Source organism: Mobula birostris, chromosome 1 (genome assembly GCF_030028105.1).
Source record: "Mobula birostris isolate sMobBir1 chromosome 1, sMobBir1.hap1, whole genome shotgun sequence".
In the NCBI taxonomy this organism is placed as follows: domain Eukaryota; kingdom Metazoa; phylum Chordata; class Chondrichthyes; order Myliobatiformes; family Myliobatidae; genus Mobula; species Mobula birostris.
The window spans coordinates 26,187,074-26,199,223 of record NC_092370.1 but is presented as its reverse complement, the minus strand read 5'-3'; the positions used below and the strand labels follow the sequence as shown (position 1 = coordinate 26,199,223).

The window sequence follows — 12,150 nt, the reverse complement described above, 5'->3', positions numbered from 1 at the left end:
TCCAAACTTGTCTTAAACATTGAAATTGAGCTCACATGCACCGATTGTGCTGGCAGCTCATTTCACACTCTCATGACCCTCTAAGAGAAGTAGTTTTCCCTCATGTTCCCCTCAGGTTCCCCTTTCACCCTTAACCCATGACCTGTGGTTGTAGTCCCTCCCAACCTCAGCAGAAAAAAAACCCGCTTGCATTTACTCTATCTGTACCTCTCAATATTATTAATAAGGTCCTAACCTATTCAATCTTTCCTTATAACCCAGGCCCTCCAGACCTGGCAACAGACTTGCAAATTTTCTCTGTATTCTTTCAACTTTATTTACATCTTTCCTGTAAAGATGCAAGAACGTAAAGAGGGGAAGTGTGTGATGTCCTTGTCCACTCGTCCCTTCCTTCTGATCTACCTCCTGCTACCTTATCCCTGTAAGCATGACAAGTGCTACACCTGCCCAGACACCTCCCCCCACCCCAACCTCCACCACCAGTCAAGGACAAAAACAGTCCTTCCAAGTGAAGGAATGCCTCACTTACAAGTCTTTGAGTTACTTTCTCACATGCTCCTGGAGCCGCCTCCTCTGCATCGGTGAGACCCGACGTAGATTAGGGGCTATTTCAAAAGACAGACTCTCCTTGTGGTTACCCATTTCAGTTCAACTTCCCATTCTCACATGTCTGTCCATGGTCCCCTCTACTGCCATGCTGAGGCCACACTCAAACGGAGATGTTGCTCCTGCATTTTCCATCTCGTTAGTCTCAGACCAGAAGGCATGAACATCAATTACTCTAACTTCCCCCACCTCTTTTTCCATTCCCATTTTGGTTCCTCACCCCTTCTCTTCTCATCAGCCTATTTCCTCCCTCTGGAGCGCACCCCCTCTTCCATGGCACACTGTCCCTCTCCTATTAGACTCCTTCTTCTCAACCTCTTCCCTCTCCCACTTATCACTTCCCAGTTTCATACTTTAACCCACCTACCAACCTTCCCCTTCACCTGGTCTCAACCTACCAGCTTGTTGTTCTTCCCTTCACCCCACCTTCTTAACCTGGCATCTGCCCATTCCTTTCCAGTCCTGATGAAGGGTGTCAGCCCAAAAGGTCAGCTGTTTACTCCCTTCCATGGATGCTACCTGCCTTCCTGCGTTCCTCCAGCATTTTGCTTGCGTTACCCAAGCTCTTCTTAATCGGCAGAATCTCTTGTGCTTAGAAAGCACGCCCAGCTCCCTGGCCCAGAAGATAAATTCTCCTCAGGCAAAGACAGCTCTTGAAAATTATCTTATGGTTCTTAGGTACCAAAATGCTGTGTATCTATTACATGAGAATATGTTTTAAAAAATGACGAGATCACTATCACAAGAAGGACCATGTTACATGGTTAATTATTAAAACACTGCTTTTCCTGCAGTCACTCTTCACCATTGTGTATACTTGATACCTTTGCCACTCTTGAGCAAATGCATGAAAGGGATTCTCAGTTGTGGACAAGCATAATATGATACACCACATTGGCAATAAGGATGGGTCACACAGAGTTCCCAGGCTGTAGACTGCGTTAAGTTTTTGTATGGTGGCAAGATAGAAAACTAAAAGGCATTTCTGGCAATTAAGTGATTAGGATTCCCCAAAATGAAACTAAGGGTTCAGATTAGGTTTGGTGCAGGCACAAATGGGGTGCAATAAAATGCTTAGGAACTCCAGTGTGGAGGGGGCTGATGGGGGTGGAAATAGGGGTTGGATCAGTTTGGACATATTCTGCTGGGTTAATACACCATAAAGGCAATGGATAGCAATGCTGAAACACAGAATGTAGTTCAGAATTGGGATTCAAAACTGATGCAGCATCAGCAGACCTGTTGCCTTTGCGATAAAACAACTGATACTCAACTTGAAAAAATAATTTAAGCTAGACGCATGCCACAAACCTGCACTGACCAAAGTATTTCAGTTAGGATTTCAATCCTCACATCAAGATAGCAGAAGCATTAACTGGGGATTACAAGTCTGAAGGACTTGTCAAAACAACACAAATTTGGAACACTTTTGTAGGTTGGTTTATGGATACAGGCCTCCCGCTTCTGACACAGCTCTTTACTTTTCTGAAGTCAGAAAGAATGGATGGAAGGGATACAGTACTGACAAATGTGAAGGTGCTTACATCAGCACAAGCTGCAGATGCAAATTTATCTGGCAAAGCTATACGAATGGGTTTATCAGGCACGTTTTCTCCATTGGCACCTGGTAACTGATATACAGAGGTTTATTTAAAATTATAGGAAACAAGCTAACCGCCAGAGTCAGAAATGGGAAACCATGATTCCTGTGACTGTAAAGTGGTCTATAACCAATATATAACCAATTATGTCTGGCCAGGACAGAAGCAAAACCACAAGTCAGTATTTGGGAAAGCATGTGACCTTAAGGCACAGCTTCAGGCATCCATCAGCTCGAGCCATGGAAAAAAGCACTTCAGAGGCAGGGAGGCAGAGACCACCTATTGTAGAAACTACAAGTGAAATGGCTCAGGAAGCAGCTTCCAATGAGATCTGCACATTAATGATGAAGCAGTAGATTGCAGCAGCACAACCATACGAGGATAAGAATATGCATAATCCTTCTCTTCCTAAGCTTCTCTAGGGAGACGTTGGCAACAAGTGGTCCCCATATGACTCCTGGCAGCAGCCTTGTCCGTACTTCCACTGTTTCCATTGCCGCTGCTTATACAATGCTTCCTCCATACCAGTGCTCATTGTGGTTCTGTTGGTAATTTCCTCCACAAGGCACTTGAGAACATCTGTTCCCGTTCCGACATTCCTCTCACCCTCATCATTCCAGAAATGTGGCAAGCTTCTCCTCAACTTCACCTTCCAACCCAAACTCCTTTTTGGATGGGTTAAGCCCTGACTTGTCCACCGCGAGGCCACAAATCACAACAGGATTCGAAAAGGGAATGATCCCTCCAGGGGACATTGAATGGCTTTGATATTTCCAGTAGTGTCCACTCCTCTTCGCTCTGCACCATCCTGAGCAGTAAGGTATGTATCAACATTACTTGAACAACCCATTAGACCGCTCATCCAGTGGGGTTTTGAAAATGGCAAAAATACACAAAATTATAGGGATTGGCATACCGAACAGGTATGGAACATTCAGCCACTCAAACCTAGCAATTATAAAAGATGTTCCTTGCCCCTTTAGATTAGATTATATTCAACTTTATTGTCATTGTGTCAAGTACAGATACAAAGCCAATGAAATGCAGTTAGCATCTGACCAGAAATGCAAAGAATAGTGTTATTTACAAAATAACTGCGAATAAAAAGTGCTACAGCCCACAAATATAAAAGTACTGAGACAGTACAATAGGGATGCAATACTGCTTAGCGCCGTGATGAGAGGTTCAGCAGGGTCACAGCCTCAGGGAAGAAGCTCTTCCTGTGCCTGCTGGTGCGGGAGCGGAGACTACTGTAGCGCCTATCAGATGGGAAGAGAGTAAAAAGCCCACAGTTAGGGTGAGATGCATCCCTGATAATTCTTTTCGCCCTGCCCAGGCAGCGTTTATGGCAGATGTTCTCAATGGTGGGCAATTGGGTGCTGATAATCCGCTGGGCAGTTTTCACCACATGCTGGAGAGCTTTTTTTATATTCTTAAAAAACAAATTTTAGTTCAATTCACTTTTAAAATTGTCAGCTGACCAGGCCGTTTTTTTCATGCTTGTGGGGGTTGGGGGGGTGGGGGAGGGAGTTGATGCCTTTTCTTTCATCACCACCCATGGTCTTTCTGTATTTAATGGCTATCTGGCGAAAACAAATATTACACGTACATACTTTGACAGTAAAATGAACCTTTGAGGAAGACATTTTTCTAGTACCTGAAAGAAATAGTCCTGACATCAGCTTGTTTTACTGCCACTTAATTCTGATCTTGCACATCAGAAGTGATAGCCTCCCTAAGCAACCCCTCCAAATCCTCTGTAAAACAGAAAATGCTGGAATCATTCTGGCGACATCTGTGGAATGAGAAACAGTAGAGTTCCAGGTCCTGAACTGGCGAGGTATCCCAGACCCAAAACTTTCAACTGTTTCTCTTTCCACTGATTCTACTTAATCTGCCCTGCGATTCCAGCATCCTCTATTTTTATTTCAGATTTCTAGCATCATTTCTTGTTTTTCCATTTCCAAATCCTTTGATCCTCTCAAACACCAGAAATGGCATGGGAATTAACATTACATCAGCTGCTCTAAGCTAGAGTTTCCTTTCATCCCCCTGCATCACACACCCACCACATCATTGTATTCCTTTTTCACTTCAGCTTGGAACTTGACAATTAAATTTAAGAAACAAGATTACATTGTGAATTTCTTTCAAAGGCAGAATAGCAGTGAGAAACATTCAGTGATACAGTTTATTTTCCCCCTGTCAAAGATATGCTTAATGTATTTATTTTTGCTTTAATCACCCCCCGTTGGGAACTTCATGTAAAAATATTGGAAATGCCAAGCATTAAACACTATATTAAATAATTTTAAGCAAAGATTAGGTAAATCATTAAAACTTATTAATGGTACAATAAAGGACACATTTTTTTCTGTATGTTGGAGTCCTCTCAATATGGAAGGAATATTAAGCAAGAACACAATAATAAGAAATAGGAGCAGGAGTAGGCTATCTGGCCCGTCGAGCCTGCTCCACCATTCAATAAGATCATGGATGATCTGGGCATGGACTCGTCTCCACCTACCTGCCTTTTCCCCATAACCCTCAATTCCCTTACTATGCAAAAATCTATCCAACCTTGTCTTAAATATATTTACTGAGGTAGCCTCCGCTGCTTCATCAGGCAGAGAATCTCACAGATTCATCACTCTCTGGGGAAAGTTCATCTCTGTCCCAAATCTACTCCCCCAAATCTTGAGGCTTTGTCCCCTAGTTCTAGTCTCACCTACCAGTGGAAACAACTTTCCTGTTACCATCTTATCTATTCCTTTCATAGTTTTATATGTTTCTATAAGATCTCCTCTCATTCTTCTGAATTCCAGTGAGTACAGTCCCAGGCTCCTCAATCTCTCCTCATAGTCTAACTCCCTCATCTCTGGAATCAACCTAGTGAACCTCCTCTGCATTGCCTCCAAAGCCAGTATATCCGTCCTCAAGTTAGGAGACCAGAACTGCACGCAGTACTCCAGGTATGGCCTCACCAGTACCCTGTACAGTTACAGCATAACCTCCCTGTTCTTCAATTCAATCCCGCTAGCAATGAAGGCCAACATTTCACTTGCCTTCCCGATAGCCTGCTGCACCTGCAAACCAATCTTTCATGATTTATGCACAAGTCTCTCTGCACAGCAGCATGTTGCAATTTTTTTACCATTACATAATAATCTGCTCTTTCATTTCCCCTTCCAAAGTGGATGACCTCGCATTTACCAACATTGTACTCCATGTGCCAGACCTTTGCCCCCTCACTTAACCTATCTATATCCCTCGGTGGACTCTCCATATCTTCTGCACAGCTTGCAAAAAAAAAACCCTCACATCCTAATAGATCATGTAGTTTGATGACAAATTTTGCATGACAATGATTTTGAATTTGAGATGAATTTGAGACATTTTTCTTCATTAAAATTGTATAATTTCAAGTTGTTTTCGAGGAGATGGGACTGAACTAAACTATAAGGTGTGCATCCCCTTAAGAAAGCCAAGCTTTGCCTGACCTGCCAGAGTTGGGCCTGCCAACTTTTCAATGCTGTTTTTCAGGATTTCCTCCTCAGTGCAGCATTTCCATATAAGGAATGCCTCTCCTCTCACCCCATGTAGATAGACGCTGCATTATAGAAGGAAACAACAGGATATGTAACCAAAAACACAGGCAAGGAACTAGATTTAATGGAATACTCTAAGGTGTGGGCCTAAATCAAGGAAAGAACATGCAGCTAAAATAGCTGAAGGGGTTTGTCTCCAAGAGGAACTACTTCCAAAATAAGTCATAGAACATGGACAGTACAGCACAGGAACAGGCCCTTTGATCCACAACATTGTGCCAAAATTATTAAATTAGTAATCAAATGCCAACTAAACTAAAACCCTCTGCCTATACAATGTCTATATTCTTCCATTTTCTTCATATTTATGTGCCTACCTCACCATCTAGTAGAAGTCCCTAATGTATCTGCCTCTAACACCACCCCAGCAGCACATTCCAGGCACCCTCCGTTCTCTCTGTATAAAAAACTTGCCCCTCGCATCTCCTTTGAAATCACCCCTCACCATAAATGCATGGTCTCTAGTATTAAATACTTCAACCCTGGGAATTACTGCCTCTGCCTGTAAGGAGTTTGCACGTTCTCCTCGTCACCACGTGGGTTTCCTCCGGGTGCTCCAATTTTCTCCCACAGTCCAAAGACGTATCAGTTGATAGTTTAATTGGTCTTTATAGATTGTCTTACGATTAGGCTGGAACTAAATTGGAGGATTGCTGGATGGGACAGCATGGCTCAAAAGGCTGGAAGGGCCAATCCCATGCTGTATCTCAATAAAATAAAGTAAAATGATTTTAAAAAGATACTGTCTACTCCATCTATACCTCTCAATCTTATCAGCCCCTATCAGATCTCTCCTCACCCTCTGCTGCTCCAGAGAAAACAAACCAAGTTTGTCCAACCTCTCGTTATAGCACGTCCTCTAATCCAGGCAGCATCCTGGTAAAACTCTTCTGCACCATCTCCAAGGTCTTGACAACCTTCCTATGATGTGATGACCAGAACTCTATGCAATGCACCAGATGTGGCCTAGCTACAGTTTCATAAAGCTGGAACATAAGTTCCTGACTTTTGAACTCAATGCCTTGACTAATAAAAGTATGCCATATGCCTTCTTGGCCGGCTGGTGGCGTAGTGGCATCAGTGCCGGACTTCGGAGCGACGGATCCCGAATTCGAATCCAGCTGGTTCCCTTGCATGCTTTCCATCCGTGCTGGGTTGAGTGCCGAACTAGCAACTCGGCCTCGTAAAAATAATAAAGCCTGCTTAAAAAGAAACGCCGTCATGACAGCGTCCCGATGACTCCACTCGGATTTAAGGGCTTTCTTCTTCTCTTCTTCTATATGCCTTCTTAACCATCCTATCAACCTGTGCAGCCACTTTAAGGGAGATCTGAATTTGGACCCCAAAATCCCTTTACACTTCCCGCCACTCTGCAAGAGCCAAGGCTCTTGCTCTTAACACTGTACTGTCCCTTTACATTTGACCGACCAAGGGGCACATTAGTCCAGGCTCCATCTGCCATTTCTCTGCCCATATCTACAATTGATCTATATCCAGCTGTATTCTTTGCCAGTCTTCAACGCTATCCAACAACACCAGGCTTTGTATCACCTGCAAACTTACTAACCTACCAAACAGTTTATTTTCATCCGGGTCTTTTATATACATCACAAACGGCAAAGGTGCAAATCCCTGCAGACCACCACTAATCATCACAAACCTCTAACTAGAACAAGTCCCTTCAACCACTACCCTCTGTCTTCTATGGGCAAGTCAGCTCTGAATCCAAACAGCATGGATCCTATGTATCTTAATTTTCTAGATGAGCCTCCCATGAATGACCTTGTCAAACACCTTACCAAAATCCACGTAGGTAACATCCACAGCTCTACCTTCACTAATCACCCTCGTCTCCTTGTTAACAAACATAATCAAGTTGGTGAGACATGACTTGCCCCACTCACAGCTATGCTGGCTCTCCCTAATTAGGCCATGGTTTCCCAAGTGTCCAGAAATCCTATTCCTAAGGATTATTTCCTGAAACTTCCATACCACTGACATGAGACTCACTGGTCTATAGTTTCCAGGATGATGCCTAGTTCCTTTCTTGAATAATGGAACAATAGCTACTCGTCAGTCCTCCAAGACCTTGCCTGTGTCTAGGGTGGACAATCTCTTCTCTTGTCTCTCTCAACAACCTGAGGTACATCCCACAGGCCCTGGGGACTTATCCACTTTAATGCTCTTTAAGAGACTGAACTCTACCTCCTTAATTTGAAAATGCCCTAGCATATCAATACACTTTGCTTTAAGTATCTTTTGATCTTTGATAACCTAGGTGACCAACAACACAACAAGACATTAGTCAGGAAAGAAAATAGATTGTAATTTAATGATATCACAAATCTTTAATAGAAACATTTAAAATTGATTGAGGACCAAAGCGAGATGACATTCTCAAAATTTTCTGGTGGAAGAATTTGTGAAAAGCTAATTTCCAATAACTTCCATTTTTATATAACTAGGCAAACATTTTTCATTTAGAATATAAAAACTAGTAAGAACATTGATGTTGAAATTACAATGTGACAAGTATAACAAATGAACTACATTTGCAGGAGATAGTGGTTATTAAAAATAAAACCAAGACAGAGAAATATGAGGCAAGAAATAATCAGTCCTAAAAACTTGGAACGTTACACAGAACAATATTTAATTTGCATATCAAAGAGATTTGCATAGTTACTCTGCATTATACCACTAATGAGAAATTCTATATCCCGGATGAGCCCACACATATTGTCGCATGAACAAAATCACCAAAAAGTACTGGTAGATATGAAGCAGTCTCTTTATTTGATAAAAAGGGACACAGCAGGTATCATATTGAGACTCCTCTCGGAGGAAGAGGTACGCTTGACATTTTATGTGCTAAAGATCAAAAGATAATTTCATATTTACAATGCATCCACAATGATTCCTCTGAAATACACACAACTTTCGTGCCTCCCACTTCGCATCCATACCACAGCCATCAAATTAATTTTAATCCGCATTGTCTGGTCTCGCTAACCGTAATTCATGGCTCTTAAGAACCCATTGTTCAAAGCTGCATTTTAAATTTAATCTACAGTCCATATTCAGATTTGAAGATCGGTGGCTGAATTTAGCTTCTGAAGTTATTTGCTCTATGTGCTAACCTCAAAAAAGCCCTAACAGTTTACCCTTCTACAACTTCGGAACCAACTTTCCTTTCTCCAAATAGACCATTCTATAAACATATTTTGTTACTATTACAGCATGCAATAATAAGTGCCATTCAAATGGAAGGTAAATCCTGAAATGGCAGAATAGTGGTGCAGTATTAACACCAATGCCTCAGCTCCAGGAAACAGCATTAATTCCTGACTCGGTATGCTGTCTGGGTAGACTTCCTCTTTATAGCTCTGTGAGGCTCTGTTGACTGCTCCAATTTCCTTCTATATCTCAAAAAATATTTAATGTTAATTGGCTACTGTCAATGACCCTTCAGCATGAGTCAGTAGAAAACAAGCAGGGTGCAATAGGAGTGATGCAATTGCTCTGTTGGGAAACAATATGCACTTGATTGGGTAAAAAGCAATCATCTGCAATCACAGCACCCCTGTATGCTTATTCCACTGGCATGCAACCATGAACAAACATACAAATGTTCCTCTGTCACCAAGTAGCATAATGTTTGGGTTTGCCAGTCTCAAAGTTCTAACCTCAAACAAATACCTTATGCCTTATCTGATACAGATAGCTATGGGTATAACTCGCTGAATATACTGTATCTACCTGTTCTTCAAAGACTAGTTCACTTCCCTGTTTATCCTCCACAGCAAGTTTAACCACCGCCCCCCCCCCACCCCAGGACATGCTCTCTTCTCACTGCTGCTATCAGGAAGATGGTACAGGAGTATCAGGACTCACAGCACCAGGATCAGGAACAGCTACTACTCCTCAACTATCAGGCTGTTGAATTGAAGGGAATAACTTCACTTGCCCTGTCACTGAAATTCTTCCACATCCAATGGACCCACTTTCAAGTACTCTTCATCTCATGTTCTCAATATTTATTGCTTATTTATTATTATTTAAATACTATATCTATCTTTTTGTATTTGCCAGTTTGTTGTCTTCTGCACACTGGTTGAATTGATTATAATCTTTCATTGATTCCGTTATGGTTGTTATTCTCCAAATTTATTGAGTATGCCCACAAGAAAATGAATTTCAGTGTTATACATAGTGACATATATGTACTTTGACAATAAATTTCCTTTGTATTTTAAACAATACCTGCTATTGAGTGGTGGGTTCCCCTTCTCTGCCATGGATGGGAATATTTCCAGCTAACAAAATAGTTTAAACACAGCTTATTTCTAGTGATATATGATTAAAATCTGACAAAACAAAATACATTTAAAACTCTGGTACTCTTTCATTAGATAGAAAAACTTTTGAGTTTTACAAACAATTTCTAAAATGCAAAGGATTTCCAAAACACAGGCAAAATTCCAATAAGCGAAAAAGACACATCAAATTGTTCATCGCAAAAATCAAAGGCATAGATATGGATTCCCCACCCCCATCTTTATGTCATCTTTTTGATGTTCCTGCATCATTCCTAACAAGCCTGACTACTCTCTACACTTATACTGTTTTTCTGCCATTTGGGTGACTTCAGAGTTCCCAAATTCCCACTATTAACAAATCAGCTATTTGATGTGCTAAGTGATGGTATTAATCTGGTCAGCAAGCTCCCTTTGACTAAATAACTTAGCCACATTGTCTGGTTTGAAACAAGCCCAATTACTGTAAAGAAATCTGTATTCTTACACTATAACTCTTGAGAATTCAGTCCAGGTGCTGTGGGTCAGTGCATTTGCTTGAAAAGCTGTCCTTTAAACTTCAGACAGATTATTGCTTGCCAGCTGAAGTCTGGCTCCCATTTATGAAAGAAGCTGAACAAAGAATATTGGTTGGAAGTTTATCTTGCTCAAAACAACACCTTGATCTCTTAGAAGCTTTAACAACTATGTTAGAAGCAAAAAGAAAGGCCTCCTGTTCCTGGACCGGGAATCTCCATCACATAATTATATGTGTAACAAATCCAAGTGCCATCCACCCAGACGCTTGAAGCTGTTTAGTTATCCTGTTTATTAAGGACTCTTTAAACTAGGTTGGCACCACCGTACGTAACTAGATTAACACAAAACTGCATTGTGAACGTTCATTTCCAAGATTAGTTAAAAATTATCTAACCAAATATTTGATTTGTTACAGTAAACTATCACATTCGCATGCAATCGATCAAAATCGTATAAAAGTTAATTAGATTTGGCATTGTCTATGCAGTATTCAAGAATCCTAAATTCAAATTCACCAGGCATGACAACGTGCTTTGTAAACCGAAGCATAATAAAAACCTCACATTTGGTTCGGGGTATACACGACAAAAAAAAACGAGTAATTTGCACGCGATTAGAGGAATCTTAAATTATATTTGCTTCCGAGACTGTTAGGCTTTAATTACAACTTCTTATTAACGTTTGAAAATACCGTCACGAAATTATCTCGGAGAACAATTAAACGAAACGCGTAGTGCATCACACAACTCGCAACTCGACACAATTTACAGATTTGAATCCAAGTCACATAGGCAACTGTGACGGTTCTAATGAAGAACAATTTTTTTTTCGATAAATGCGTGCAGCACTAATGTATTTCCTTCACTGCGCGAAGTCAGACACTTCCATTTACTGGAAAAGATTGAAACTGAACTAAAACAGATCAAGCACATAGGTAGTCATGTACTATTTTAATGATTTTAACCGTGTTATACCACATCAGCCTTCTTCATTGTATCCCTCAAGCAACAAAGTATTACACAGCCCTATACTGTACATCAACATCTGAAAACTGCCTTCGGCATGAGAAATTAATGATTCGTTTTAGATACTATTCCCTGTGATATGTCCCAATTATTTCATCTATATTTTGCAAATCCAGCTGCCGAAAATTATAAAAGGGAAAACTTGCCACGAAAAATGTCGAACGAGTCCTCTAATTCGCACAGCGGTTCCTCAACCCGAGTTGTTGGAAATTAAAGGCACTAGTGGCTTAGGTGCTGCACAAATATGAAGCAGTAGATTGCAACGCTGTAACGGAGAGAATAGCGGGCTTGTTTTCCCTATGCAGTTCTCACAGAGCTTTGCTCAGCAGCGAGTCTGCCTGCCTCCAGCTGCCTTTCTTACCTCCCTGCTGCTCCGCCCACACATTGGACCAGACACAACCCGCTGCAAACAGCTGGGAAGAGCACGACTGCGCCTGCGCACCCCCAGGGACCCCCCCCAAAAAGAGTGGTGTCT

General features: G+C 41.5%; 1 protein-coding gene across 4 annotated transcripts in view; it reads right to left on the bottom strand.

Annotated features, from left to right (window-relative positions):
* The window catches only part of pag1 (phosphoprotein membrane anchor with glycosphingolipid microdomains 1), a 167,218-nt gene extending 155,118 nt beyond the window's left edge, over positions 1-12,100 (bottom strand). For 3 of the 4 annotated variants that reach the window (XM_072252973.1, XM_072253038.1, XM_072253004.1), the window contains exon 1: positions 11,822-12,028. The gene's annotated coding sequence lies outside the window, so the exon portion shown is untranslated. The other variant, XM_072252993.1, reaches the window with a different exon arrangement.
* Positions 12,101-12,150: the final 50 nt, after the last annotated feature.